Source organism: Pinus tabuliformis, chromosome 7 (assembly GCF_031772625.1).
Source record: "Pinus tabuliformis cultivar Carrire ecotype Pingquan chromosome 7, CPIR1, whole genome shotgun sequence".
In the NCBI taxonomy this organism is placed as follows: domain Eukaryota; kingdom Viridiplantae; phylum Streptophyta; class Pinopsida; order Pinales; family Pinaceae; genus Pinus; species Pinus tabuliformis.
Window position 1 is genome coordinate 884,204,779 of NC_142293.1, and position 5,804 is coordinate 884,210,582.

Here is a 5,804-nt window from a genome sequence, read left to right on the forward strand (position 1 = left end):
GTCACCATGGCTATTTACAGTTGGTATGGCTCTATCAACAGTCATACTACCCTCTTAAGCAAGTCTTATGCCTCTGCTATCCATGTCAAACTCCAAGAAAGAGAGAAAGCCTTTAAAAATGTGTTTATCTCTGGGACGCAGGTTCTCTCAACCTTACCTGCGGGGACGCACCTAATGTTCATGATGTCTGCGTCCAAAGATGCTCTGTATCTAAAGGGGCAGGTGCGTCCCTCTGAAAAGGTTAAAATGTGCAAGTTTTATCTTCAAAAACTTACTTGTGGTCATTTCTAGAGCATTCTAGAAGGTTGTTTGACGTGTATGAAGCGCCTCCAGATGGTTCATGTACCCCTAACAAAGAGGAACTTATCCCATCAATAAGGGAGCTATCCCACCCAAAGAGGGGATTATCCCATTGATGTTGGACCTAAATAACTTCCTTTTGAGCACTATAAATACAGGCATTGGGCCAGAGAGAGGGAGGCTGAAAGCTAATAATTCCTAAGGGTAGATGCTGCTGGAATTGGGACCTCTTTGTGAGAACTTGTGAGGAGAGATTGTCATCTTTACTTGTTTCCATTGGGAGGAGGGTGAGCTTTGTCAAAGTAAAGGAAGACCCTTGTGGACCCTGGAAGGAGCTTGCACAACACCAAGGCTCAGGTTGTAACGGTTCCTTTTTTGTTACCTTTAATGCAAATTAGTCCATTCTTCTCAATAACTTGTTGTTTATGGGTTATTTCATGTACTCCTTGGTCTACATGTTGAATATGCTTTGTTTTATGTTATAATCAGGTGCTATTTAATGGTTTGACTGTTGGTGGTTGCAGGTTTTGGAGAAAAGGAGGAGCTCATCCAGATCAACAAAGCTTGGACTTCTACAATAGCGTTTGGACAAAGGTAAGAGTCACGTACTTGATTTCTCATGTAATAATGCATGTTTAGAGAAGGATAGCTCTACTTTGTTTTGTTTGTCATTAGAATGTCTTAGACTTCTAGGAAGGTCGGTTTGTGTCCACACTATTGACAGATTCCGTGTGACAGCACTACACTGTTCCAAGAGCCAACCTCCTAGCTTGGCCACTTAGACTATGCAATGTGCAGTCTGTCCCAATCCTTGGCCCAATATGAACTACGTTTTGTGTAGTTCCAGTCATCAAGCTCCCACACTTAATGCTGGGACTGTGCAGTGTGCGGTTCCCACAGTTAGTCACTCACTCCTATCAAGAAAAACTGTGAAATCCATGCCATCAAGTGCCCGACTTGATTCTTAAACTTTCCTTGAAGTTGCTTTTGGTTTTTAGCTAACATTTTCTTGCCATGAGTGTCCTCTTTGTCCCACAAGTAAAATAGTTTTTGAGCATCTCTCCAGCAGTCACAATTAATATGGACTCAAAGAGAGTTGCATCAAAGGAATCTATCGAGAGCGATATTGGTGAAACAGTTGATTTACCAGTGCATACAGATACTCAGTTGCTTATTGAGAAGTGAACAACACTGACATGGCAACAGATTAAAGACACTTTTGCAGGGGACTTTAAGGTACACTTAGAAAACCTACAGGTTTATATTAGAATCTAGTGGTTAGGGTTATACAAGGTTACATGAAGGTATCCTAGCTTCCCATTTGTGGACATCGTCAGTTGGATTGTCTCACATATAGATGTACAGACTATGACATTGAGCAGTGCCAGCAGGATAGAGATTCCCACCTTCAGGGCAAAATAATTTCAGTAGATGTATCACTTGCTCATGTCGGTGAAGAGAATGCAATCATGCTTCTATGCCACCCATAGCTATGTGAACACAAGATACATTGTCAAGCACTGGGTGAAAGAGTCGTCAAAATTTAAACAGGCACCCACCCATGTCTATAAGACAAAGTCCCTCAAGAATTCTTACCAGTTCTTGATCATCTTCCCTTGCAAAATATATGTTCAAGAGAGCGCAGAGACCTTCCCTAAAGGATGGGAAGTCTTAATAAAATAGTTGGTGAATTATGGGAGGCCATTCAACTGGTTGGATATGTTGGCTCAACATTTGAAGTCCCATGCAACTAAGGTTTGGAAGCCGCCAAAGAATGAGAAAGAAATATTTTACATGTTCACATACTTAGTGGATGAAATCTGTCCCTAGTAGAAGTTCCTTGATATGAGCTAGACTGGATCATCATCAAGGATTGTATAGGTGCAGAGGAAGTAGTTTCCAAATGATCACTCATCACATGCATTCATCAACAAAAGGGTGATAGTGTCAGACACCATGAAGCATCCAATTGTCATTGCCCAAGCTAGCTTGGCCTATGTAGGAGAAACAAGCTCAAATGTTCAGTACCTGATGGATGAGAATGAGTAATTGGAAAAGAACTTGCATGCTGCCAGGTAAGAGGCAGAAAAACTCTAAGCATCAGCACAGAATGTAGTTTCCACATTGGGGGAGATGACAATAGGGAAACTTGCTGAAGTATCAACACTCGGCGATATCATGTGGAATATCTATGACATATTTGTCACTATGCATAAAGCAGTTGTCTATTTGCATGGCCTACATCAATGGAGCAAAGAGTTTTTTCAAACTCTCAAGACCATACATGTTTCCATCACATATGTACAAGAGTGGACAATGTGGTACAAAGGGGCCTTGCTCAACTTAGAAAAGAAGATGAATCCATAGGAAGAGTTGGAGAAAGCGAAGGTCTGAATGTTGATTCAGAATAACAAGAAACTCGCCTCATTCATCAGTAGCACACAAGCCTCATATGTGCAGTTGTACAATAGCTTTGATGTCTTGGTGAGAAAATACCAGATCCCATTAATCGGTTCCCTCATCGATGCTAAACCCAAGAACCAATTATGGATGGAGATCGATGAGTACTTGGAGCAACTAAAATGAGAAGCCACTGGGGAAGACTTGGAGTTGAATACACACAACATGCAGAAGTACATTGGTGATCCTGTCAAGGTCAAGACAATGTTTCTCATGCTTCAAAACAATTTGGACATATTTTCCAAGACAATATACCTGAATGCCATGGAGGCTAAAGTCCGCTTCCAAAAAGACATTGTTAAGCAGTTTGGGGACACCATCACATAGTACCAAGCTTGGCACCCATATGTGACCGAGAAGAAGCAAGTTGAGGTTGTTGAGCTGGACTTTCCCCAAACTCCAGAAACATAGTGTTGTGTCTTGTTAGGCTGTCTCAACCCAATTTTTTCTAATATGGGTGCATGTGGAAAATGTAATATTATTAGTAATTATGTTGTAAGTGAAATTCCAAGTGTCAATATTGGAATATGAAAAGTCACCATGTAATGTAATGTGTCATTTAGTGAAGAAGTTGAAGAGTCATGAGGGAAGTAAAAGAGTCGCAAAGGGGAATTTCAAGGGTCACCCCATCCTTTGTTATAAATAGAGCCTCATAAATCATAGAACATGCTTTTGGGAGCCAATCTTTTGGCTAGGCTTAGGCTTAGAGAAGGGTTGGGATTATTGTGAAGAGCCTTGGCTTCTCCATAGTGTAGAGAAAATATACTTCTTTGAAGGAGCTAGTGTTCTTGACTGTAGTGTTCCACTATTGGGGCTAGTTATCATCAATGGTGTATGTATGGATGGAAATTTCACTTATAATAATAAAATAAAATCGAGCACACTTTCATGCATATGTTGTTAATATAGGAGGACTATTCTTGTTGTATTGGCAATGTATGTTATTTAACTTACGCATATGCTTATGAACTACTTTTTATGCATTTGTAAAAGCCTTGTTGAATGTGTATTGTTGGATTAACTCATCACTTTAACTTGTGGACTATTTTGCATTTTATATTGTGATGTCATTTCACTCATGTGTTCCTTTCAAGTTGCGTACTATTACAGGGTTCCAAAGGGTGCACTTATTTTCCCCTCCTTGTGTTAGACCTTCCATGCATCACACTTGACTCTCCGCAAGGTCACACACTTGCTCTCACCCAAAGTTATAATACTTTCCTCTACGCTCTACTGGGGTCAAGGCATTACATTACCACCCACTGCTAGGACTCCTACTCCAAATGGTGTGAGGTCTATTTGGGATTTCATATCGGGGAGATCCCCTAAATGTTGGCAGGTCTAGCATCATCAAAAAGGACATATACAAGAGGACATATATGAGTTTGTTATGGTTCCTTTTGGTCTAACTAATGCTCCAGCTACTTTCATGTGTTTGATGAATATTCATTAATGACATATTAATATATTCTAAGAATGAGGAAGCGCATGTCAAGCACTTAGCAACAGTTCTTGGATTTCTAAGAAAGCATCATTTGTATGCCAAGATTAGTAAATGTAGTTTCTTTCAAATAGAGGTAAATTACTTGGGGCATTTGGTTTCCAAGGAAAGCATAGCAGTGGATCTGAAAAATATAAGAGATATCATGGATTGGGTGGCTCTTAGGAATGTGGATGAGATTAGATCATTAATGGGGCTAGCAGGTTACTATAGGACATTCATCAAGAACTTCTCATGGATTTCCTATCCTATTACATCATTGCAGAGGAAGGGAAAGAAATTTGAATGGATAGAGGAATGTGCAGCTAGTTTTGAGAAGTTGAAGTAGTTGCTTACAAATATTCCAGTTCTAAATATTGCAGATCCAGATAAAGAATTTGTGGTATGCACAGATGCTTGCAAGAGAGGACTTGGTGGAGTCCTGATGCGAGATGGACAAGTGATATGTTATGAGTGAAGGAAATTGAATGAGCATGAGAAGAACTATGTGACACATGATCTTGAGTTGGCAATGATCATCCATGCATTGAAGATGTGAAGACAATGTCTTCTTGGCAAGAGGTTTGTGTTGATGAGTGATCAAAATGGCTTAAGATATTTGTTTGAAAAACCTATTATAAATTCTAGGAAATTCAGGTGGTTGGTTACACGTAGTGAGTTTGACTTTCAGATCAGGTGCATTAAGGGTAAGGAAAACAAGGTTACATATGCTCTTAGGAAAAGAGTACAAGTAAATCACATAGTACCTATGAGTTCATATGGGATAGATTCACAAGATCAGATCTTACAAGTAGGACATCAAGATGATAGGACATAGAGCTTAAGAATAGGTTACAGTAGAACGATACAGGTGAAAAATATGTGGACTATCATCCCATAACAGATGCTTTGGTGAGATTTAGGGACGGGATCTTTGTGTCGGAAAACAATGAGCTCAAGAAGCTTATCTTGAGGGAATTTCATGTTAATATGTATTCAAGTCATCTAAGATATCAGAAGATTCTAACAATTGTGAAGAAGTTCTACTATAGGCCTAATCTGAAGAAAGAGGTAATTGAGTTCATCATGAGGTGTTTAGATTGTCAACAGGTAAAGGCAGTGTACAAGAATCCTGTAACACCCTTCCCCCCACACTTACCCAAGCTTACCGTCCCACCAAGGTAAATATGTGATGAAGAGTTACTATTATATGATTCAACTCCCCAAGTACAGTTAAGGAGGTGGAATCAACAAAGAAAAGACCAAACTGACCTTCCTTAGGAGCCACAGGACCCCCGGGGGCTAACCAGCCACTCCAAGTGGCCAACCCCTGAGTTAAATTGATTTTTAACTAAACTAACCTCCATTCACTCCCATCACAATCCCTCCAAGCAGATATAACCCTCCATCCACTCCCACAATAAGGCCTCCATGCGACTCCAGTATTTTTCAGGCAATTGTGTCAGCGACCTCGAAATCTAAGCCACTTTTTCAGGGCTATGACTTAGGCCTCTGCCCATAACTTGATGAAATTATTAGAAATGATAAATAACATGAAGACGAG